Genomic DNA, 27,102 nt, shown 5'->3' on the forward strand with positions numbered 1-27,102 from the left:
CCAACTCACCCTGCACACCCGGCACCTCCCCTTGCTGCTGCAAGAGGTGTAAAACCTGTGCCCAAATCTCCCCCCTCACCTCCATCCAAGGCCCCAAAGGATCCTTTCACATCCGGCCGAGAATTTCCTGCACATCCACCCGCCTCATCTACTGTGTCCATTGCTCTCGATGTGGTCTGCTCTACATGGGGGTTACAGGACGCCAATGCAAGGAACATTTCAGGGAACATCTCTGGGGGACACACACTAAACATCCCACCACCCTGTGAACCACTTGAACTCTCCCTCCCACTCCCACAAGGACATGCAAGTCCTGGGCTTCCTCCAGGTCCATGCCACCTGACAACCGGAGGAAAAACGCCTCATCAGCCGCCTTGGGACCCTCCAACCACATGGCATCAGCATCGATTTCACCAATTTCCTTTTCTCTCCTCCCCCCACCTCATCCCAGATCCAACCTGCCAACTTGGCAATGTCCTGTGGAACTGTGCCACCTGTCCATCTTCCTTCTCACCTATCCACTCCATCGTCCCTTCTGACCTATCATCATCATCATCATCACTTCCCATCTGCATCTACCTATCACCTTCCCAGCTACCTTCCCCCCTCCCCATCTTCCTATTTATCTCTCAGCCTACTTTCCCCACCCCACATTTCTGATGAAGGGCTTATGCCTGAAATGTCAACTCTCATGCTGCTCAGATGCCTGACCTGCAGTGCTTTTCCAGCACCATAGTTTTCAGCTCTGTATCTCCAGCATCTGCAGTCCTCACTTTCTCTCCTTAATTAAGTCAAATCTCTTTTTGTGCATCTTGATGTTTTTCCCTTGGTTATTGGTCTAAAACCTTAGCCACTATTTTTAAAATCTCTATTCCCACTTCCTTCAACAACATGCGATGCAAGTCATGATTTATCTGCTGTAAGAATAGCCAGCTTTTCCTGAGTATTCTTCCTTGCAGTTTTCTTCCTATCCATCAGCTGTACCATTTTCATTTTTAATCATTTTTTTCACCATACCTTTCCTTTGTAAGCATACATGCAAAATGCTGTTTAAGTATTTTATACATTGTTCTGCGCCTCCGGATAGATACTAGACAATAAATTCCTTTGATTGAAGAGCATGCATCCGTCAACAACTAGACAAGCTACCTACAGGGTAAGTAATCTCAGCGGCAGGAAGAGAAGACCTTCAATAGTGCTTAATTGACTACTTAAGGACTTTGATTGAGAGAAACCTGAGAAGTTTGACCAAGCCCCACTCAGAAACTGATTCTGGTGCAGCCAGAACTTTGCAATGAGCCAGTCTCAGCTTCCCATCCCTAAGTTACTCAATTTTTCCTTTATGCCAAATCTAGTTAGTGTTTTGTATAACAGTTCATTTTAGTTGATGTCTCTAGATCTTCTCTGTGCTAATGCTTCTATTAATTCACTAGCTGCAATACAAAACCAGTACTTAAATGTTTTTGATTTAACTTAAACTCTAAACTTGTGACCTTTTGAAAGACCTTAGAATCTTACCAACCAGTCACCTACCTGCTGTTCTCTAACATCAGACCTTGTTTGTTTTTTTTTTGGAGAACACTCGGTAAGATCAACTCTGCTCCCAGTTGTGTTTATTAGCTGCCATCACTGCTGCCTCACCTCACTGTCTTCTGGTCCCTCAATCAGGCTGCTCCTTCTAAAACTGCAGAGCATCTTCCCTTTCCTCACTGCCACCGAATTCCCTCACCAACCAAATTTCCTGAGCTAAACAGTCAGTGAAGCAGTCAAGTTTCCTGTAAATAGCTTAAGGTTATTTGTGTTAAATCCAATTTGAGTTAGAAATCACAAAATAAACACTGTTAGATGAGGTCATTCTAAAAGGTTGCATTTCTGCATTAAGACAGGTCCCTGTGTGTTTCATGCACTTAAGTTTAACATTTCCTCTAGAATATACATAAGGTAACTTCAAATGTTAATTATTTTTAATGAATATAACTTCTTGACCCTACCCAACTTTAGCACTTGCTCACTACCTTTCTTTGCATTGAAGTAATTCTTTGGATTTACTTTACTGTTGATGTTCACTGTCCTGTCTGCTCAAACTAGATGCACTCGACTGCCATTTTGCAGGAACAAAGATTTGGAGTTTCTCAGATCTACCCAGTTCTCTGATCTGAGACAGTGTACAGTTTTTGTGTGATTTCTTCTGATATTATACCCAACTAATGTCGCTGTATAGTTTGATACATGCAGCATTTTAGTATTGCTGCTTGTCGTTGAATGAATTTACTCATTGTGTTTTTGTTCTGGACTCCAGGCTTCCATTTGACTACAATCAATGAATGGTAGCCATTCTGGTAGCTCACCTTGCTGGGGTTGAGAGAAAAGAATTTCACTTATATGTTTGGCAGCACGTTGTCAAAAATATGAGAAGTAACTTGCTTTTCTTTCTCTCCTTTTTTTAAGGGAGTTTCTCACATTGGTTACATGGACCTTCCCAGTCAACTAGCTACCCAGTCCAGCAGATCGTACTCCAACAATATCACAAAACTTCCGAAAGCTCTTAGTCCTGAAACAGAAAACTTTTACCTGGATTCGAAAGATGAGTTTAATTATGGCACAATGGACCATGTGGTTCGAGGAACTATGGTGATGAAAGTGAGTACTGAATGCAAACAGAAACCCCACAACCATTACTGCTTATTTTATCACCTTGTCCAGTCTTTTCTGTTGTCACAAATGGAAACAGATGGTTTTCTGTAAATGTCAAGGATATTAAGCACAAGACAAAATTATACCAGGAAATTTATTACTGCCTCTGTGCTTTTTTTTATTTGCATGGACACAACATTATCTCAGGGTCATTATTTTGATGAATTAATGATCCTCATTAATTCTCTCTTTCTAAGCACTGAGAAGAAAAGTGCTGGGTTTTCCCCAGTCTTTAATGATTAGACCCTATCATGAAGGAGCTAAAGGATAAAATTCATTTGCAATAGAAATGAAAATCAGGGTAATTTCTATTGGAGGATCCAATCAGATTAAGCTCCTTCCAAAACTTTATTTTACCTGCAGTGTTTCAACAAATCCCCAGTATGGAGAAAATGATACCAATTTTATTCTTTTCATAAAGTAATTGAATCATATAGCACGGGAACAGACCCTTCGGTCCAACCAATCTATGCTGAACATAATCCCAAACTAAACTAGTCCCATTTGCTTGCTCCTGGTCCATATTCCTCGAAATCTTTCCTATTCAAGTGCCTATCCAAATGTTGTTTTTAATGTTGTAATTATACCTACATCCACCACTTTCTGAGGAAGTTCATTCCTCACATGAGCTACTCTCTGTGTAAAAAAATTGCCCCTCATGTTTTCTTTAAATATCTCTCCACTTGCCTTAAATATGTGCCCCCTAGCTTGAAATCCTCCATCCTAGGGAAAAGACAACTACCAGTAACTCTGTCTCTACCTCTCTTTATTTTATAAACTTCTATGAAGCCGCCTCTCAACCTCCTACATCCCAGTCTATCTAGCCTTTCTTTAAAACTCAAACCTCTATATCTTGGTAAATCTCTTCTGAACCCTCTCCAGCTTGATAATATCCTTCCTATAACAGGGCAACCAGAACTGGACACAGTACTCCAGCAGAGGCTTAACCAATGTCCTGTACAACCTCAACATGACTTCCCAACTCCTAATCCCAAAGTACTGAGCAATGAAGGCAAGTGTGCTAGTTGCATTTTTAACCACTCTGGCTATATAGGATGCTAGCTCTCTCTCTTCCACAACACTACCCAAGGCCCTACCATTAATTATATAAGCCCTATCCTTGTTGGTTATCCCAAAATGCAATTCCTCCCAGCTTTCTCCCGTCCTCTCACCTCAAAACTTGAGTTGAAGTCATTTGTTCAGCAGAGTTGAAAGCTGCGAACCATCTAGCTGTACTTTACCCGACCAACTAGTTATACTTTATCCTAATGGCCATTGCTTCTGCCTCAGCTTTGCAAAGAGTATCAGCTTGCAGAGTGTAAAAGTTAATCCAGATCCATACCTGATCTTCAGAAGTGCACACTTCTTTTTGGGAAGCATTCAGAAAAAGGGACTCAGAAAGAGAACTGTAAAACCTCCACTGTTGCTCACACAACAACTGGGATTGAATGTCAATGTCTCTTGCATTGCATGGCTCACCTATACATTGGATAAATGAGCTGTGTGCACATAATTTAGGCTTACAGTCCAAAATGTGTGTGCTAACTTAATTCTTCCAATCCTCTTCCACTAACAGGACGGGAAACTGATCTTTCCAGCACCCCCACCACGGAATATTGCGGGAAGTACTCCGATACAATCCAAGAAGGAGCCTGAGCTAGAGACTGAGAAAAAAGAAACAGTTTCTCCATTTATTAAAACCATGAACACATCTGCCATTTACACAGGAGGTGTGTGTAAATCAGGACAGTATATACCACCCTTTTTAACTCTTGTATACTCTTCATTCAAATTGAGCATTAATCAACTCTTGACACCCAGCAGTGACCATCTTCATCAAACTGTTACTTAAGTGCTTTTTAAATAATACGAAGTGATTTTAATCTATATGATTTATCTGCATTTCATGTAGAATTCAGAATGGTATTGATTTGTAATGAACAACTATATTATTTCCTGAATTTACTGTCATATTTCACTGGGATAACACACTGGAAATCAAGCTTCATTAATCCCAGATTCATTACAAAAGTTAACAGTTTTATTAAAGACCCCAGTTTACCTGTCTAGTGGACTCAGATTAACAAAAAGCACAGACCAGGTCCCTGTACATAGCCAGAACTACAATTTATTTCAAATAAATAGATTTTAACTATAGGTAAACAACTTTCAACTGTTGACAGAAAACATAATATTTAAAACGCTTAACACATTCTAAAAACATCCTTCATACCCATACAGGCAAGTACAGTTGAGCAAAAATGTTGGTCTTATGAATGGAAATAAAAAGTAATTAGGGAAGCAACTCAAGAGTGCCTGTCCTCAGGATTCGAAGAAGGGGTCCTTCAGTTTCCCGAATCCTTCAGTTGTTTCATTTCTTCACAGGAGGTATAGAGCAATGGTTACATAAATTGTAATGTCTCTGACTTATTCATTTAAAACAGTAGTGTACAGCAACTGGTGAGAAAAATAAACATCTGGTTTTCTTCAGGCTTCAGATAATTTACTGAAGGGAGACCCACACACCATCTACCCTTTCAATATTCCAAAGGCTTCTGCCAGTATCATTCACACTCACAAGCTGTCAGCTATCCAGACGCTAATCAGATAGTTGTTGTTCAGTTGATGACCTTTGGCATACACAAACCACTCAGCAACTTGTTGCTGGCTATATCTGACTTTGTACACACATCAGTGTAACCAGAATGTCTGCAAACATATAGTCTTACTACCTGAACAGAGCAACAAGGCAAACACGACTTTGTGTGTTTTAGTTTTTTAAAAGTACAGCAATTCCTTCCTTAGTCTTTTGTTATAGAATAGTCCTTTTCTCAATGCTGCCCATAATCAAAATTAAAGTCAAATAAAAAGACGTGGTTTTTACATTATGAACAGCTGATATACATATCTCACTATATATATGGTTTCAATGAAAGGTTTGAAAAACAAATATTACATGTGTTGTCATGTTTGATTTCTATTGTCCTGTGGGTCAGTGACAAAACTTTAGTTACACCTGAGCTATTGTTGGAATCAGAGAGAAATTTGTCAACATCAGTATAAAATATCTCAGTAAAATCTCTTGTTACCATCTTGCTGTAAATTCTAAAACAATACATCTTTTAAAAACAGCATTATGTTGTGTTCCCTGTATCGACGTCTGGTGGTAAAACACTTGGGGATCATAAGGGACATAAACAGACACAGGAATATGAGTGATTAACTCATGTCTATTATTCTTGATGCATTCAAACCTCATGCAGTCAGTGATTTTAATAGTTTGGCAGAGTGTCTGCACACTTTAGCATGGGGCCTATGTTTCTGTTAGATTAACATGACAAGATTATTTTTCCAATCTTAAAATGAGCCTGCGCCCTCTTAAAAGTGGATTTGTGTGGGAAATTCAGTCAATGGAGTGCAACAAGGCAGCTCAGAGGTCCAGGGTACTCTGATGTTTTTCTGGAGGCTTTGTTATAGGAGATGGAGAGGAGGACGGAAGTCCTCTAACCACACGGAACTAAGAGGCCTCCCAAACAGACACTGAGTAGCCTGGGGATGTGGATCACTGTTATAACGTCAATAATCTAGCCTCCTGTATCCAGGTGCAGCACATCCTGGGAATTATTGTTATGGCTGGATTAGTGATACATATAAGGACTACAAAAGCAGGTCAGAGGCTGAGAATTCTACAGTGAGTAACTCATCTCTTGTCACACCAGAGGCTGTCCATCTTATACAAGGGCTTTTGCCCAAAACGTCGATTTCGCTGCTCCTCGGATGCTGCCTGAACTGCTGTGCTCTTCCAGAACCACTAATCCAGAATCTTGTCTCCATTTACCTCAATAGGTGTAGTACTAGCTCCAACAATACTCAAGATGTTTGACACCATTTAGAACAAAGCATTCAATTTGGTTGACACTCATCAATCACCTTAAACTCCTTCCATCACTGACGAACAGTGTGTACTACTTACAAGATCATCTCAGAAACTCAACAAGGCTCCTTTGACAGTATCTTCTAAATTCATGAACTCTTCCATTTAGAAAGACAAAAGCAGCAGATGATTAGAGCATCTGTATCTGCTAGTTCCCTCCAAGTCACAACTGTGCTGCCTTGGAACTTCATCAATACTGTAACTGGGTCAAAATCTTACCAGGGCCTTTCGAACAGCACTCTGTACTTATACCATAAAGACTTTAGTGATTCAAGAAGATGTGTCACTACTACCTTCTCAAATTAATGAACAATAAATGTTGTCCTTGCAAGCGACACCCATATCACTTGAATGAATAAAATAATTCAATGACCTCACATGAGCGGTCAAGGTCATTGAATATATCATTATGTGCTACACCTTTACACTGGAACCATTAACCTCACTCAAAGTTTAAAAAAATGTTCTCCTTCTTGAAGCTATGAGTGTTTATTTCAAGTATGAATCTGGTAAAATAAAATGAGACACAAAACCAAAAAAAATTTAAAAAAAAAAGAATCTCAGCAGGTCTGGCAGCATCTGTGGAGAGGGAAACAGAGTGAATGTTTGGACTCTGCTATAACTTCTTCAGAACTGAAAGGCATTGGGAAATATTCTTTATTGAGGAAGAGGAGGAATGAGGGCTTATGTTGTAGCCCAGTGCAAAAGACAAGGAGCGTTGAAAGAGAAAAAGAGAAGTAAAATGGGTGTAAATTCAGGTGTGAAAGGGAAAGAATGAGTCCCTTCTATCATGAGCAAGAAACAAACAAAACAAGGTTGTGGGAGATGTGGAGGGCTGGGGCGCGAGGAAAATGTTAAAAAAAACACTTGAAGAACATACGAAACGTGCTTAGTTTCTGAATTTAATGTCGAGACCTCAAGGTTGTAAAGTGTTTCAGCAGAAAATGAGCTTCTGTTGTGCTTCGATGCAACCTTGCAGCAAGTCCAGCGTAGAAATGTTAGCTTGAGGGTAAGGCTTACTGAAATGGCAAACAACTAAGATGTCAATTCCTCTGAACTATCACCCTTCCTGAACTTCCTCCAATTCGTTTACATCCTTCTTAAATAAAGAAACAAAACTGTACATAGCATTTGAGATCTGGTCTCATCAATGGCTACTATAACTGAAGTTCATAAAAAATAAAAATATTTCACAGTTCAAGCATCTGCAATGTCTTGCTCTGTCTTTTCTTTTGCTTTTAATTCTTTTTCCTCTTATAATAACAGATAGCATGCCATATACATCTTGATTACATGCTACATACTAACTTCTTGCAACTCATACATCAGAACATTTAAATCCCTCTGCATCTTGGATTCTGCAGTAATTCTTTATTTAAGTAATACGCTTTTTAAAATTCCTGCCTAAGTAAATAACTTCACACTTTCCCACATGCTGCTGCATCTGCCAGATTTTTGCCCACTCAGTGAACCGATATGTATTTCTCTGCAACTTCCTTATGTTTCTTCACAGCATACTTTTTTACATTTCTTGGTTTTGTCTGCAAATGTAGCTATTTTGCCTCTGCTCCCCTTATGTAAGTCATTGACATAAACTGTGAAAAACTGAGGCAACATCATAGCTCGATGTGGGACTCTACTCATCACATCCTGCCAATCAGACAACGATGCTTTTATACATATTCTGTTTTCTGCTAGCCAGCCAATCTTCGATCCTTGTTCATATGTTACCCCTACAACATGAGCTTTATTTTCCGCAGTATCTTTGATGTGGGACCTCATGAAGTGCCTTCTGTAAATCCGAGTAAAGTTTGTTTACAGGCTTATCTTTATCCATAGTATATGTTATTCCTTCAAAGAGTTCTAATAACTCTTGATTAGAACTCTAATGATTTTGTTGCGATACATAGGTTAACAGATTTAGTGAATTTAGATTTACAATTTGCCTTGGTGAAATTTGCAGGACATGCTGTAGTGACCGTAATGAGGTCAGCCAGCTGGACCTCCGAGAATATGAGCTTCCTGACTGGGACTGTTCATCTGTTGAATCAGGGAACTCTGTCTGATATAAAAGGGTAAATATCAGGCATATTGAGCCCCTGAATGCCTGGCTGAGTGAGAGGCAGTGCTATAAAGTTTTGAGTTTGTAAATAAAGGGTGATCGGTGATGGGCTGCTGGCCTTGGAAGATTTATTTCATGTGTGTTATTGGATTATCCAGAGGTCTGGACTAATAATTTATTAAATTAATTGTGAATTTGAATTACTCCCATTACAGTTTCTCTGTGTCACTATGTATTTTTTGATTTTACGAGCGAACAGCTTTACTATCGTATTCAAGGAATGACATAGAGACTGAATCAGCTGCACGATGAAGTAAAGATTCAAGAAATTGGGCTTATTCTCACTGGAGCAGAGAAGATTATGAATGGTCTTATTATGAACAATTTTGACAGCGTAAAGAAGGATATTCTGTTTCCACTAGTTTGTATGTCAGTCACTAAGGATCACAATTTCAAGGTTGTAAACCTGGTTCTGAAAAAGAGTCATTGAATTTGAAACATTAACTCTGCCTTCTCTACACAGATGCTGCCAGACCAGCTGAGTTTCTCCAGCAATTTCTGGTTTGGTTTTGTACTGAAATAAGTACTGGTTGTTCCTGAGCTGATTGAGTGTGTGATTTTACTTACAGCATTCTTAAACAAATGTTTTTTGCAAACTTTGCTGTGGTACCAAGGGTGTAATTCCCCAGCAGTGCACAGGTGAATGCAATATTTTAGTTATGCTTTGGTGAACTTGGGCATTTAGGATTTTGACTAACTATCACTGGATACAATTCAGACCTTTGAGCATTAGCGGTCTGTAGCAGTTAGTGAAAGAATCATGGACCAAGTGGGACAGCTAACTTTACATTCCCCAGTCTTTGACAGCTTTTTAACACAAATTGTTCGACCTTGTGTACATTGATGCTATAATGTTCATGATTCATTTAACTGGAAACTAATGGTATCTGCACAGAAACTTGAAATCCCCTCTGTTTCAGGTGCCCTCAATTTTCCATTAAGGTAAAATAACAAATTGAGGACTTTACATTAGCCATGTCTATTAAAGACATGGGTGGCTTGGTGGCTCAGTTGTTAGCACTGTTGCCTCACAGCACCAGGGATCTCGGTTTGATTCCAGCCTCGGGCGAATGTCTGTGTGGAGTTTGCACATTCTCCCCGTGTCTGCATGCGTTTCTTCTGGGTGCTCCAGTTTGCTCACACAATCCAAAGATGTGCAGGTTAAACGAATTGGCCATGCTAAACTGCGCATAGTGTTCAGCCAGGGGGTAAATGTAGAGTAATGGGGAATGGGTTTGGGCGGGATACTCTTTGCAGAGTCGGTGTGGACTTGTTGGGCTGAAGGGCTTGTTTCCATACTGTAGGAGGTCAATGAAAGGGCTTCATTTATGGCTTGTATGCTTTGAACAGAAGACCTATGTTTATTACTACTCAGCTTCCCTTCCACCCTAACCCATGCTCCCATCTCCTGACCTATATTTACTGATTCAGTAAATTTAATATTCACTCATAGGTCTAACTGGTTTGGTGGCACTCGGAATCTCTGCGCCAACTGATGCATTCCTACAGATGGTGACTATCTTTGGACTGGCTGGAATTGTTGGATATCATACTGTTTTGGGAGTCACACCAGCCCTTCACTCCCCTCTCATGTCTGTTACTAATACCATCTCAGGTAAGCTCTTCTGCTTTTATTGAAGCAATTCTCCATATGTTGCTATTAAAACAAACTGTTAAGTGTTACTGTGAGCATTTTGACCCATACGACATTGTTTATCTTGCTGGCTTGAGATGAAAGCTTATTTTTGTGGAATCAGTACAGTTCGGGTAGTGAGTGATGCCTTGCACTCCTGACCTGGGCAGTTCTATTGTCGAGATTAGACATCTGATTGAGGGATTATTGTTGTCACATGTACCGAGATAGAGTAGAAAGTGTTGTTTTGTACAGTTTACAGACAGACCAAAACATGCAAAATGCATCAGGTTAGCAGAACAGAGTGCAGGATACTGTGTACAGCCACCGAGAGGTTGCAGAGAGAGAGGGAGAGACAGAGAGAAAGCTGAGAATAAATATTTGAGAGGTCCATTCAAAAGTGTGATAACAGAGGGGAAGAAGCTGTTCTTCAATCTGTCTGTAACTGGATTCAAACTTCTATATCTTCTGCACAAGAGGGTGAAAGAAAATATAAACGGGGTTGGAGGGATCTTTGATTATTTTGGCTACCTTCCTGAGGCAGCAGGAAGCATAGACAGAGTCAACAGATGGAAAGCTGGTGTGTGTGATGGACTGGGCTCTGTTCACAACTCTCTGTAGTTTCTTGTGGTCTTGGGAAGAGGAGTTGCTGTGATACATTCAGATAGAATGTTTTCCATGGTGCATGTATAAACATTGGCAAGAATCCTTGTGAACATGCAGAATGTCCTTTGCCTCCTGAGGAAGTAAAGAAGTTGTTGTACTTTTTTGATAGTTGCTTCAGTGTGGGTGGAGCAGGACAGATTGTTGATAATCACCACTTCCAGGAACTTAACGTGTTCAACCAACTCTACCTTCGCACCATTGATGTAGAAAGGGGCGTGCCCTCCACTGCACTTCCTGAAGCCAGTGACCAGCTCCTTTATTTTGCTGAAGTTGAGAGATTATCCTTACATCATGCCACTAAGCACTCATTCATTTTCCTGTATAATGTTTGTAATCTGACCTACAATGGTGATGTCATCAACAAATTTGTAAACAAAGTTTGGGGCAGAATTTGACCACGCCCAGTGAGTGCTTCTTCTGGCTCCATTCAGTTTTGTAGAGTTGGGCCAGCGTCTGGTTGAATCAGAGTTCATGGCTCCACTTTGAGGCTGTGAAGCATGGTTTGAATTCAGGAAGCTTTTGAAAGGTAAGTTCATAGTGTCTTCTTTATGTCGATTCCATATCAACTCAAATCCTACTGCTACTACAACAACCATAACTTTCATGTTGAATCATAATTCCTCTGAGCTCATTCACAAGTATATGCTAGGTGCAGAACCAGTTAACTATGCAATTATAACAGCATGTAGAGATCTGCCCAGAAAACAAGCAACAAACATTCATAAATTTTCTTTTGAAAGAAATTGCTCTTCTTACACACATTTGGAATTGGTCATCAGAAGGGCCATTAGATTGAAAGCAACTAAGAGGCTTCAAATATTTCACACTTGTTAATTTTGTGCAAAAAATCACTGGGGCATTAACAAAATAGAACACAGAAGAAATAACAAATTATTGTAACCACTTAATGATGTCAGTCAAGCAAAGACGACAGTTTTTTTTCCAGCTGTCAGAACAAACCTCATTGAGAATATCCTTTTGAGTCTGGGCTGTCAGTCAGACATGCACAGGACTATCATAGAAGCCTGTTCTTGAAACTTTATGGCCGTTAACGTGGGATCATGGAGTTGGAATGGGATCCTTGAGTTGACATTGGGATTATAAGAGGCTATTACATTGGGTGGAACTTCTGAGTTCACATACTGGTGGTATGGACAATGGTTTGGGATGATGGCTATAGCATCTAACAGCCAAAGTTCAATTGTGGTAAATAGGGAGATCTTTCCATTCTTTGGGCTAAGTGTAAATGTGAGTGAAATCAGCAGAGGAACCTAAAACAATGTTAGGATCTGAAAACCTGCCAGACCTTCAACCATCAAGCAACTAATCAGTGGCTGGTTGGCTTTGTGCCTGTGTGAAGGCCTGACTGGGGGAGTCCTGGCCCCCAAGAGCTGTGAGCCAATCTGAAGCTGGTACCTCTAGTACTCAACAGCACTACGGATGAATCTAACAAATCCCTAACTCCCACGATGGAGCAGCCATGGAATAGGGGAGTAATGTTGGGTGCTGGTGGTCTTGTGGGTTAGTAATCATGAAAGGAGGGAGGCCTGGAGGTTCAGAAGCAAGGAGTTATGAGCATACCCTGGGAGAGGGTCACCACTTTGTTATGGTTCCAGACACAATATCCCAAGGCACTAAGCTTCTGTATGGGGAGGGGTGAACTGACTCACTGTGGTTATTCACATATCGTGCTCAGTTGATCACAGCAATGTTAATTATAAAAAAGATCCCTTCCCTTTTGGCATCCTTCTCTTGGTCCCAAATGAGCTTATATTTTAAAAGAAGTCAATATAACCATGCTCACTTGAATTTACAAAAAAAAGAGTATTAATTACTAAACTTGAGAGGAGATAGCAATGCAATTCATAAACGCACAGTGTTTCATAATAGGAGGTGAGGTAAAAGAGATAAAAGACAAAAAAGAAATAAATCAGTCTCTGAATTGTTCATAAAGAGCAGATAGTTGAATGTTTAGTGGTAGCAGTTGATGTTAGCAGTATTCATGACATTGGTTATTTAGCAGTTAATTGTATGATTCTATGGGAGTTGATAAAAACTCTTCTGTGTAAATATCTTGGCAATAGCTGGCTCGCAGTCCACAAAAATAGGGGAGAGAGAGAGTTTCTCCTTTTACCAGCAGTGCAAGGGTTTTAACTAGCTGCCCTTAGAGTGGTGACCCTCACAGTATGCTAGCTCACAGCCAGATATTACACCAATAACACACAGACTGGGGTTGGGCAATAAATGCTGGCCAACCAGTGATGTGTATGTCCCACAAGGGAAACATTTTCATGAAAAAGAAGAATAACTGAAAGTATAGCTGTATCAATAAAAGGATAGATGTCAGAATAGGAACAAGATTGATAGGCAGGAAATTTGCAATAAAGATAAATCCTAGGGCAAGTGCTGGATCAACATTTAAATACATTAATAGACTGCCCTTCCTTTGACCCTGAGATATGATAAAGGAGATGCTTTTCCTACTTATATTTTGAGTACCATAATCAGAGAGTCTGAAGTGATGTTGTAAACTAGATGATTGAAGACAAGAAGCAAGTAACCTGTAATTAAAATACTGGACTAAGCATGACATGCCTTTTAGCAGAAAGACTGACTTAACATCTGACATTACGCTGCCAGGAACAAATTCAGCTTAAAACCTTGGCTTTCTCGGAATTTCTGGCTTGCATGGAGATTATAATGATGATGATGCAGTGGATGGGAATCTGTGACACAATAATAGTTTGTGTTTCTGACGTATAGTTGAGTTACTCAGATGTCTTGGGTCACTTGCACGAGCAAAACCCTTTGAGGAAGAATAATCGATAATCACACAGGAACCCTGCTGCGAGCCTGAACCTGCGGTTAAGATAGAAATGCAGAGATGGGTAACCATTAGCAATAGGAGCAGAAATTAGGCCATTCAGCCTATCACTTCTGCTCCGCCATTCAATCATGGCTGATAAGTTTCTCCACCCCATTCTCCCACTTTCTCTCCGTAACCCTTGATTCCCTTGATACTCAAGAACCTATCTATCTCAGTCTTAAATATACTCAATGACCTGGCCTCCACAGCCTTCTGTGGCAATGAATTCCGTAGATTAACCACTCTCTGGCTGAAGAAGTTTCTCCTTATCTCCATTACTGGTGTTCAGTTGAGGTGGCATTATTAGTGGGACCAGGGATTAAAATCAGACCCCAAATACTTGTTGGGTTTCATAGGATAAAGCTTTCCAAATGTTGACAAATAAAGGAGAGGAATTCATATTTTCGTTTTAAAGTAATTTACAAGTGAAGCAATGATGAGAGAAAATTTCTTTCGCATAACAAGTAGTTTGGGTATAGAATACCCAGCCTGGAAATGTGGTGGAGGTAGGTTCAGTTGAGGCCTTCAAGGGGGCATTGGATGGTTATTTGGAGAGAAGTGGAGGAAAGGCAGAAGATGGGCACTAGATAAGAGAACAGGTGCAGGCACAGTGTGCCGAATTGCCTTGATCTGTGCCATAACAGTTCTGTGATTCTGTAATGTTTGTTTGAGTAAAATGATGATAACACTAAACTTGCATCCTCCTTAATTTGTTACAGGTTTGACTGCAGTTGGTGGGCTATCATTGATGGGAGGCAGTTACACACCAGGGAATATTCCAGAATGCTTTGCTTTGGTGGCAGCTTTTATTCCCTCAGTTAATATTGCTGGTAAGGTTCATTTTAGGAGTGCCATGTATCTAGTTTAAATAAAATAAAATTTCCCAGGCAACAGTTCCCAAAGTAATGTTGTATAATTCAAGTTTCCTAAGTGTCATAAACTCAGAAATCACACGACACCAGGTTGTAGTCCAACAGTTCTATTCGAAATTGTTGCTCCTTCGTCAGGTGAAATATCACTGCATCTGATGAAGGAATAGCGATCTGAAAGCTTATAATTTCAAATAAACCTGTTGGACTATAACTTGGTGTTGTGTGATTTCTGACTTTGTCTACCCTTGTCCAACACTGGCATCTCCATATCATAACTAACATAAGACATGGAAAACCAAATGTTTTCCTGTCCAGCAATATTTGGTTAGAGGAAGCTATCCTGCTCGGTTCTCCTTAAAAAAAATGCCACAATCACATCCCAGATGTATGATGTTTCCGGGCTGATGGCCAGTTTAGCATCTGCTACCTCATTATCCAGCTTGATCACAAGTGAGTGTCAAGCCCAGTATAATTTCCATTGTAAATACTACCTACATCCATCTGTCACCTTTAGGAACACTCATTCTGCCTTCGTGACCACTGGACTGGATTTGCCCAACCATTTCCTTGTCATTTTCCAGGCTTTACCTTACATTAACTTCAACTTATCTACAACTGTCCTCCTATCCAAAAACCTTGCCAATTCCGAAAGCTCCTCCATCTCATAGTATGTTCCTCCTTTCATTGACTCAACTTCCCCTACTCACTGCAGCCATTCCTCATTTTTCATGCCAGTCTGTTTTTTCGTTGACTCTATCACCTCTCGTTTGCATTCTCAACTTTCAGAGTCAGACACTTTAGCCATCTGAGTTGTACAATATGTTCAGCAACAATTCAGAACTCGCTACACTTTACTACCTATTTCCTCTTCTTTACAGGTTTCCTCAAAACTCACCCCATATGTTTTTGGTTACCTCTCCAGATTCTTGTCCCTGCTTAGTACCATTTTCCCTTTTGGAACACTGTGAAACAACAAAATTACCCGCAAAACAAACAATTTGGTTATTTTTACATTGTCGCTTGGTTGCCACGTTTCCTCTATTAAACCAGTGCCTGTACTTGCCAATTATTTCATTTATAAAGGCACTACTGTGGTTATGAAAGTGCAGTGTAAGGTAAGTCACCACGAGATAGTTTTGACATTGTTAATGCTGTATCAAAGCAAGATTTTGTTCACAAGAAATAAGAATATCCAAAAAGTATTAAACTCATGACTTTAACCTCTGTTAGCTATTTTGTGCACACTCCTATTTGATCACCACATATGCTGAATATATTTCCTTGTAAATGTATATGCGTGCATGATGCATAACGATAATATCCCAGTTTGAAATACTTTTAATCATTCTTTTAAAGGAAAACAGATGCCTAGTAAATAAGTTTATAAAAATTAACTTTGACAGCTTAAAGATTTTGCTGATAGCGAGCACCAATACATGTTATGCTAATGATGACCCTTTTAAACTTCTACCTTGTCAGATGCTGTTTGTATTTCTTGGTGCCTGTGTGCAACTGATGCACCAGGACACTTGGGCATTTGATGCATTGTAAACAGCAGTCCTAAATCTGCTGACCAGACATTATCTTCTGTATCCAAAACAGAAGGAAAATATTTTGTGCCTTTCACCATTTTGGGCATCTTGATGTCCCTTCATTTGTGGGATGCCTGAACGCTGCAGGGGACCACATTCTTTGCAGTCCCCTCAAAATCATCCTGCAACCACAAGTGGCTCCATTCCCACCACACTGCACCAGGAGCAGAATCTTCCCTCAACAAGCCTGTACCCAGCCCCAGAAGCAAGTCAGGATCTCATTTGTTTTGTCAGTAGACTTCAAGCACTGATGACCCACACTCTGTCATTGCACAACATTGACCTCTGGAACTGACTATCAATGGGTCCACATGCTGATTGATGTGCACAGACTCTCTGAGTGGTTACCAGAGACACTGATACTGGGAGTGTCTCATTCCTTCAGGAACACTTGCTTCTGAGTGGCACTGGAGGCAAAAGTATGGGCAGCAGATTTGTAAAAAGCCTCATCTCTGATTGTTCCAAGAGGTTGTGATGGTGGGGTGTGAGGGCTGTAAGGAATTTACTATTTCTTCTCACGGTGGCGAGAAAATGACCTGCCACCCAAAATGAACAGGCTTGGCTGCAGGGTGCAGAGGCTGCCAGGGGCACGATCATGGTACCCAGGACCCGGATATAACTTCAGAAACATTTCAATGACCTTACTGTTGACTGCTTTAGGTTTTCATACCACTTGCACGTGGCATCCATTATTATCTGTCTTCCCCAGTATTCTCCTGCACAGCTCCCCTTTTCTGTGACATACATTGCAGTTCTACACATTCGTTTCTCTCCAAACAGCCATCACTCACGCTGACCTTCATCCAAATGCCAACTCACACCATCCCTCACCATCTCTGTCCACAATACTCTCTTTGTGTCCTTAATGCACATTCCACTTCTCAGACTTCTAACTCCCGATGCATGCAATGCCGCAAGTAGTGAGCTAAGAGGTTCCGGGTTGGCTGAAACATTCTGGATAACCTTCGTTTCTGGATTTCAGGGTTCCAGACGACAGAGTTTACAGCGCTTTCATGTGGGCAGTCTTTTTTTTTCAATGTTTTGAATATTTTATTCACCTGCCATTGCTGCCACCATGTATTGTGAACATTGTAGAATGAAGCTCCAGGAAGAGGCAGAAAACTGGGGGTGAAACTTCTGACACAGCCACACAGATGGCATTGGAGAAAGGTATCCCGGAGATAGGCTGGCACAGAAATTAAGCTTTGGCATTGAAGAAAGAGAGGTGGGACCAAAATCTGGTGGCACAATTAGCACTTAAGCTGAATTAATACGTTCATGAAATGCACCATATTGAGTTTGTACCCCTCCTCCATGGCTGTACTTACTCATGTTGTCATTCTCCATTGGACCACTGAAGGGTGAGGGAGGAACAGGACTGGTGAGTCTTTGGAGGAACGTGAACATGCTGAAGATGCACAACTACATCACTCACATGCAGCCTCTACTAGTGAACCTACACATACCTCAGTGCTTACTGGAGTAAGGATAGCTAACCTATGACATGGTGAAAGTGAGAACTGCAGATGCTGGAGATCAGAATCAAGATTAGAGTGGTGCTGGAAAAGCCCAACAGGTCAGGCAGTATCCAAGGAGCAGGAAAATCAACGTTTCAGGCAAAAACCCTTCATCAGGAAGGGCTGATGATTCCTGATGAAGGGCAGTTACCCGAAACATCGATTTTCCTGCTCCTTGGATGCTGCCTGACCAGTTGTGCTTTTCCAGCACCACTCTAATCTTGATTATGACATGGTGAGACAAGAGAGCAGGTGGTAGCATAGCTGTGTAAAATTCTCACGAGAAGGTGAAGACTACTCAGAGATCAATAGTCACATGTTCAAAGGTGACCCTTGACCTCCCACCCCAGGATTCAGTCAGTGATGCTGTGAGGGGGAGTGGAAGCTTGCAGAAGATGTGACTGCTGCCAAATGAATGAATAATGGCCGCTCAATATCCAGTGCACACAGTCTTCGGAACACTCCATTGAAAGCTGGCAGGAGCAGACTCCTTGAATGTTTTAAAGGCAGAAGATATATTCTGATGAAGCGAGGGATTGAAAGATGAGTAAGGATCGACAGGAATGTGGATTTGAGGTTAGAATCAGAAAAGCCATGACCTTGAATGGCAGAACCGATCCAATGGCCCCCAAAGGCTTACTTCTGCTCTTATGTTCTATGGTCTTCCATTCTTATGAAGTAGGTAGGTGTGACTAACTTAGTTTGGAATTTTCTTCAGCATGGACTGCTTGAATCGAAGGATGTGTTTCCATGCTGTATGATTTTGTAAGAGCATGAGTAATCAATTCAGCCCCTCAAGCCTGATCTTCTGTTCAATACACATATAAGTTTGTGGGGTGAGTTTGTACTTGCAGAGTTACATTTTACTTTGCTCACAAACTGCATGAATCCATGTAAGATTCTGTAAATTCATTTTTTTTAGATTAGAATCAGTCTAAACATTGTGGCACAGACAGTATCACCCAGGAGAACTCTCACCTTCAATACATTATCTGGGCTGACAGACACCAATTGTTAAATTTCACTTGAAAATGTAACATTTAAGAAAATGTTTCGCAATTTACATATGAAAGAACTGAAGCCAACATGGTCATTCTAAAAGATGAGAGACTTAACAAACAATCCAGGTCTTTTTCAATATATAATTTTAGTTATATCACTTTTGCTATAAATTCTGTGTCTTACAATCTTATACTCCACAACCACCTGATGAAGGTGCAGCGCTCTGAAAGCTAGTGCTTCCAATGTTGGACTATAACCTGGTGTTGTGTGATTTTGAACTTTGTACACCCCAGTCCAACATTGGCATCTCCAAATCAATTTCCAAATACATTGTATCTTTCCCCATTTCAATTAACCTTATTATACAAGAGTCCTATAAAACGTGGCTTCATCCTCAGCTGAGAAAGGGAATTCTTGTCTACCTGGACAGACTATCTGTGCTGTTTCAGCGGAGTCAATTTCTCTTCTGCAATATCGCCGAACTAATAATCTGTTTGTCAATTTCACTTCGAACTGTGTTTTGTGATCTCTAATGTATTGGGCTACTTTCTCTGACAGGGTTCAGAAATGTTGAGCTATAGGGAGAGGCTGAATGGGTTGCGGCTTTTTCTCCCTGAAGTGTTGGAGGCTGAAGGGTGACCTTATAGAGGTTTATAAAATCATGAGGGGCGTGGATATGATAAATAGACAAGGTCTAGGGTAAGGGAGTCCAAAACTAGAGGGCATAGGTTTAGGGTGAGAGGGGAAAGATTTAAAAGGAACCTGAGGGGCAGCTTGTTCACACAGGGAATGGTGCATGTCTGGAATGAGCTGCGAGAGGAAGAAGTGGAGGCTAGTACGATTAGAATATTTAAAAGGTATCTGGATGGTTATGTTAGTAGGAAGGGTTTAGACAGATATGGGCCAAAAGCTGACAAATGGGACAAGGTCAGTTTAGAATATTTGGTCGGAATAGATGAGTTGGACTGAAGGGCCTGGTTCCGTGCTCTATGATCATCCTCAACTCCACTTTCCTGCCTTTTCCATACAAACCTTGATTCCCTTACTGATTAAATAACTGTCACTCACAGTCCTGAATATATTTAATGACCCAGCCTGAACAGTTCTCTGCAGCAAAGAATTCCATAGTTTTATCACCCTCTGAGAGAAGGGATTCCACCTCATCTCTGTCTTAAATGTGTAACCCCTTACTCTGTGATTAACCTCTCTGTTCCTAGACTCTCCCCGAAGGGAAAACAACCTCTCCATGTATACCCTGTCAAGCCCCCCAGGAATCTTATATCTTTATTCTTCTTAACTCCAATAAGTACAAGCCTAACCTACACAACCTCTTGGGCAGTACAGTGGTATAGTGGTTAGCACTGCTGCCTCACCTCCAGGGACGTGAGTTCGATTCCAGCCTTGGGTACCTGTCTGTGTGGAGTTTGCACATTCTCCCCATGTCTGTGTGGATTTCTGCTGGATGCTGTGATTTCCTCCCACAGATCAAAGGTGTGTTGGTTAGTTGGATTGGCCATTCTAAATTGCCATAGTGTCAAGGGATGTGTAGGCTTGTGAGCTAGGTGGTAAATGTGGAATTATGGGTTTGTTCTGTGGAAGGTCAGTGCATTAACATTCTTCCTTAGAGTGCATACGGTACTGAGATGTGGTCTCACTGGTGTCATATGTAACTGAAGCAAAACTTCCCTTTTTCTGTATTTAGCTCCCCTTGCGTGAAGTAGTAACAGTCTATTTGCTTTCCTAATGACATGCTGTATGTGCACAGTAACCTTTTACAACATATGTATGAGGACACACAAATCCTGTTATATCTCAGACTGTGCAACTCCTTAGATAATTTTTTTTAATGCTTTCTGTCAAAATGGACATTTTCACATGTTCCTGTATAAGACTCTATTTGCCACAACTTGGTCAATTCATTTAATCTAACAATATCTTTCTGTAGCCTCCTTTGGTCTCTTCATTTAAATCATTTATGTAAATGGTAAACAGTTGAGGTCCCAACACAAGCTCTTTGGAACACTACTTGCCAGTGTGAGAAGACCCATTTATGCTTCGGGTTAGATAACCAATCTTCTATCTATTCCAAAATGCTACCCTGTACATCATGGGTTTTTATTTTCCGTAATAACCTTTAATGTGGCAAATTAACAAATGCCTTCCGGACACATTAAGTATGGTATATCCACCAGTTCTTTACTTAAAGCATATGGTGCCACTTCAAGGAACTCTAATAGATTGTTCAAACAAGGTTTCCCTTTCACAAAACCATGTTGACTCTACCTGATTACCTTGAATTTATCCAAGTGCCCTGTAATAACTTTTTACATAATAGCTTCTACTATTTTCCCTATGACAGGTTTTAAACTAATTGGCCATATAGTTTCCTGCTTTTGAACATTATTGTAAGAAGTGTATAGAAAGCATCACTTTATTATTTTGTTATTAATAATATTATTAATTAATAAAACAAACGTTCCTATCTGCTCTTTCTTACAGATTCCTCATTTTGCCAACTTCAAAGACTTAAACACATACGTGGCCTGGCCTCTACCTTTTTGTAGCCTCTTGGAATTGTATCATTCAGTTTGTGTTGCCTTGGCTCATTCTTCTCTGCATGAAATTGCATCTGTCATGTGTCTAATCACTATACCTGCCTGTCATTTACGAAGGTGAACAGAGCAAATAATAATGAAAAGATTTGACACAAAGACTGTGATAATGGTAGATCAAGTGGTGAAAATGAGAAGAATGTGCGAAATGTGCGACATTAATTTAACCAATGTTTTAAACTTGGTGTCTGGGGCGACATATTTCATTGAATACCATGACATCTTTTGCCTGCTAGTTTTGTTGGTTGTTTCATAATAAACTTTTGCAATTTTAAAGGTGTTTGTTACAATAGACATAATTTAATTTGTGTTCTTTGACATTTTTCTGCTGCTGTTCACTTTAGGTGGTTTCTTAGTTACTAGGAAGATGCTGGACATGTTTAAACACCCCATTGATCCCCCAGAATATAACTACCTGTACCTGTTCCCTAGTATGGCTTTTGTTGGAGGTTACACAGTTGCTCTGATCAATAATTATCCTATTGAACAGGTGAGACTTCTGTGAACTGAATATGTAAATCTGCTCCTCACCACCAGGTTTACTTCTCTTTGTTTTTGTTTGCATGCCATTGTTTGCAAAGATTTGTCAACTATATTTTGTAATGTTGAGTGAGTGATGATAGTACCACACAATACTTAACATCAGCAACAAGTACTTGCAATTACACTAATGGAAGTAGGCCAGTTAGCCTGTACCACGAAAATGGCTAATCGGATTCAACTTTTCCTCATAGCCCTTAATGCCATTTAGTCAACAGAAATCTATCAATCTCAACTTTAACATTAATGGTCAGCCCACCCATGTATGCTGCATGCAGAACAGGTGCCTTAATCCATTATACCTGACCCATCTCAGATATTTAAGAGGCTAGAATACTTTCTTGCAGCCTGAGCCTGTGATGCAGTTTAAAGAAAGCAATGGAAGATTGGATATTTTCAAAAATGTCAGCATTTGAGAAGAAGGGGATGTAACCCATACAAAATGGCAAGAATGGTGGAAGGGGGATTCCATGTGGAGGGGGAACATCTTTGGGAATGAGGATTGATATTGTGGAGCTGCAGCTTTCAACCATTTCCACTTCCTAGGTCATTTAGTTGCACCTCATAGAAACATGAACCACTTATAAAATTTGAGTCCTTGAATTTACATTTGTCTTAAATCCTGATATGGAGCTGGGTTTTTCTAAATGAGGGTTTTCTGGCAGCGAAGCAGTAGGCCAGCAGACAGAAGGCACTCTCATTTCGTCACTCATCGTGTGCATCCAGACCTCAGCTGAAAAGTCACGACAACATTCAGCTCCGTCCTCTGCTACATGTGCTCAGGGATACAATAAAGGAAATGTGAAGTAACCTACAAAGAAACATGCAGTGCTACTATCGGTAGACAATAAATTCAGAGATCCATGTTCTGGGATCAGCAGTTTAAATCCCACCAAGGTGGGTGGTGAAAAATCGAGTTCAGTAAAATGTGTTCACTAGTGTTCTGAACGAAATCTGTTCTCCTTATTTGGTTTGGCTGACCCATGACTCTAGACCCACAACAAAGCCTTCAGTTCAAGGACAGTGAGGGCGATGGGCAACAAAAGCTGATTTTGCCAGTAAGCCCTACCTCCCATGCAAAGATAAAAAAATGCACCAAAAACTCAGAGTAGGCTGAAATCATAGTCCTTTATATTGGAGGAAGCAAAGGAAAGAGAATATACAGTTTTGGCATATTTTGTTAATATGACAAAGAGTAAATGGACTCATCACAATTCAACAGTAGCTTTGGGGCCGTTATCTAAGAAAACAAAATATTAAATCAAATTATTATGTTCCTATACTGATGGTTCTATTATTGGCTCATTCCTGATTGCTCTTGGAGCCATGGGTTGAATTTGCACTTGATCTTTATTTATATTGTCTGTGCAGTAAATTGTTGACTACAGGAGAATGATGTAGCACTAAAAAGTACAGAAAATGACACAAGAGTGTGAAAAACTGCTTGAGATTTTCCGTTCCTAACTTGCTCCAGCATATGGAATGGGAGAATGAGAATGTGTTCCATTCCAGGTACGTTAATAGATAGAAACATAGGAACAGAAGTCTGCCATTCAGTCCCTCAAACATGTTCCACCACTCAGTGACATCATGGCTGATCTGTAGCCTAACTTTATATACTTGCCTTTGGCCCTTTTCCCTTAATACCTTTACTTGACAAAATATATCTTATGTCAGATTTAAAATTAACAACTGATACAGCAACCATTGCCTTTTGTGGAAGACAGCTCCAAACATCTACCACCCTTTGTAAGTAGAGATGCTTCCTAACATCTCTTTGGAACAATCTGGCTCTAATTCTCAGACTATGCCCCCTCATTCCAGAATCCCCAACCAGTGGAAATAGTTTACCGTATCCACCCTGTCTTTTCGTGTTAATATTGTGAATTCAGTTAAATTAATTGACATTCAGATAAATTATTTTATGACTTGCAAGTGTTTCTTTAATAAATTTAGTTGAAAAGTCCTGAACCAAAATATTTTATGAATTACTCACATGATAACAACCTGATCCTATTTTATAATTCACAAGTATTTGATGTCCTTGTTGTTTTTGAGACCTTGCATGTATATATTGGCTCAGTGTGGCAAACAAAAGACACTTCACTATATCTTTTTAGCAGCGAGATGCTCTGGGCCATTCTGAGGATGTGCAAGGAATTAGATAATTGCATATGTTTCTCCACATTCTGTACAAATTAGACTGATAATGCATATATTTATTATTCATCAGATGATGTATCTTGGATCAGGGTTTTGCTGTGTTGGAGCTTTAGCTGGACTGTCTACTCAAAATACTGCTCATCTTGGCAATGATTTGGGAATGATTGGTGGAGAAATTGCTGTTGTCCTCGGAGATCTTAGACCTTCTCCTGAACTATTGGGTCAGATGTCAGGTGCGATGGCCATTGGTGGCACTCTTGGTGAGCATTTACTTGGCTGTGTCAGGGTTTTTTTATATTCCTGGCATTACTCACCATCCTCACATCACACTTGTAGATGTGATTGGAGCAGAGGTATGGATGCCCAGAGGCTTATTCCAGTCCAATGCAAGGATGTTGTTGCTGCTCCTGGACTAGGTTTGTGATAGATTATCAGACAAGCAACAAGAAAGAAAAGTGTACTTGATCTCATCCTATTTACCTACTTGCTGCAGAAACATTTGTCCATGACAGTATTAGTATGAATGATAACCACACAGTCCTTATGGAGACAAAGTGTATCTTTGCATTAATAATACTTTCCATTATGTTGTGTGGCACTATCACTGTGATAAATGGGATTAATTTTGCATAGATCCAACAATTCAAAACTAGACAACCATGAGATGTTGTGTGCTGAAAGCAGAATTTTATTTCACCACAATTTGTAGCTTCATGACCCAGCAAAGATGTCAACAACATGCAACATCACCACATGCACATTGCCCTCCAAGCCAAAGACTACCCTGACTTGGAACAATAACACTTTCCCTTCATTGTCGCTAGGTCAAAACTCTGGAGCTCTTTTATACCTGCCCCACGGACTTGCTCTGTTCTTGAATGTTGTCTGAATGACCTCATATATCCCCAGTCCAAAACTGGTCATTCAAATATTCCACCTCCCATATATGTTATGAAGGAGAAATCTGGAATATATTGAGCACATCCCAGAACTTGACTGCGACACCTTTCAAAAGCTGTCAGGGATTCAACATCAGATCAGCTGTGCCATGCCCCTTTACTGTTCAAAACCTCAAATATTCAATATATATTAACTTAGGGATTTTATTGAGAGCTTCTTACAAAACTGGTCTTTCTCCTTTGTAGGGCAGTGCAGTGTTGGAATGTTGATTCTCCTGGGGTCAACTAGTCTTGTTTGAATTAAGTGGGAGGAGAGAACACATTCTGAACCATTTGTGGCCAAGTGGGAGACTTGGGGTGGGGGGTAGTTCTATCAGGGAATCCTTAACGGCAAAGCCAATTCTTTATCTTATTCCTGTTTTCCCTGAACTCTCCACCTGCTGGGTGAATGTGTAATGGCTTTCTTTTCGTGATTCTCTCTCAACAAGCCTAGTCTCTGCAGAAATGCTACATCAATGTTCAATCAATCCAATTCCATGTTGATCAGACTGTCCAGCACATGTCTTTGACCAACTGCGTGTTGTTTATCAGTCCCATGCACATGGTCCTCGAAAATTTGAGAGTTTGCACCTTCTTTCATTTTGTTTGCTTTGTTGGTTTAACTAGGTGAAAGTGAGTTCCACTCACTTGATGAGCAGAGACTCAAATCTCCAGCACCCCTTGAGGTAAATAGACCACAGTGGATAGGCACTTTCTGAATCGAGGTGGACGGGGGCTGAGCAGTGGGATATGATGGTACTTTTTACCATTCAAGGTGGCTCAGGGGACCTGTAGAAATGAACCTAAAATTTGCTGGGTTAGCCAAACTGAAGTTAAATGAAATTAAATGAGAATGAAATGAGGAGTAGAAATGTGAAACTTGGTGAAGACCTAATGATTAGGTAGAGGTGACAAGTCTTTTTTAAGTGTTTGTGTTTAGGCTGAAGACGTGTGGTTGTTTACATCAAGTCTTGTAACTCAAACAGTAATAGGCTGAGCTGTCAGAGTAGCTCTGGGAAAGCTCAAGTTTTACTTAAAACAAACAATGAATCAGATGTGATGATGTGGACTATTCATCAGCTGAATTGTAATTGTCATGGAATTGTGTTAAGTAATTATCACACAGTTATTTGGATGACATGTAAGTAATGAACAGTGAGTGGAAGCTAAAGTTTTCTGTTCAAGTTCATTAAGAACAAGGGATAAACACTTTTCCAAGGCAACACAACCAAGGCTTAATGAGTTAATCGATGAAATTGATGTGTAAAATGTAGCATGTTGGTGATGTAGCAGTGATTAAACTGATCATTTTCTGGAGACTGGATAGTGTCAAGTGTGAAAGGTAAAGCTTCTTTGTGTGGAAAGCATTTCAAGCAGCTTGTCTCATAGTAAAATGCAGCGAGCTCGAGAGTCACTGATCAATGCAGAACAATTGAGCCAAAGTGAACTCATGACCTGTTCTGGTCTGATCTTCGGACATGTTGGTGTAAAGGGGTTCTCTTGTGATCATAAGCATTTTATGGTAAAGTTTTGCTTTAATAAAGAACATTGGGTATGTTCTATTGTTAGAACTGCTTTGAGTTTTTGGTATCCAGAGTAAATCCGATAGATCAGAGAGAGCCAAAAGACCTGTACATCTTTATGCCAATCAATTTGGGCTTAACTTTTGTAACTCCGGTCTCTTATGTTGTGCTAATGGTCTGCAGCAAAAATGAAGTATCCTCTTCAGGACAGAAGCCTGAGCAAACTGTTTGAGAGTGTGGGCTGCCTGAATGTGAGCGTTCCTGTCTTAGTATGTCAGTGAGTCTAACGGGATGCAAGGACTATATTTGACACTGACATGGTTGCAAGAGTTTTCAGAAAGATATTTAAACATCGGTATGCCTTTGGTTTCTACTGAAGATTTTAGTCAGGGTTTGCTCCTGTAGACTTCAGTTTTCCTGAGATATTT

At 40.3% G+C, this 27,102-nt stretch overlaps 1 pseudogene; it reads left to right on the plus strand.

Moving 5' to 3' along the window:
- The window catches only part of LOC132831632 (NAD(P) transhydrogenase, mitochondrial-like), a 178,568-nt pseudogene that overhangs the window by 62,199 nt on the left and 89,267 nt on the right, over positions 1–27,102 (plus strand).

Source organism: Hemiscyllium ocellatum, chromosome 1 (assembly GCF_020745735.1).
Source record: "Hemiscyllium ocellatum isolate sHemOce1 chromosome 1, sHemOce1.pat.X.cur, whole genome shotgun sequence".
Classification (NCBI taxonomy): domain Eukaryota; kingdom Metazoa; phylum Chordata; class Chondrichthyes; order Orectolobiformes; family Hemiscylliidae; genus Hemiscyllium; species Hemiscyllium ocellatum.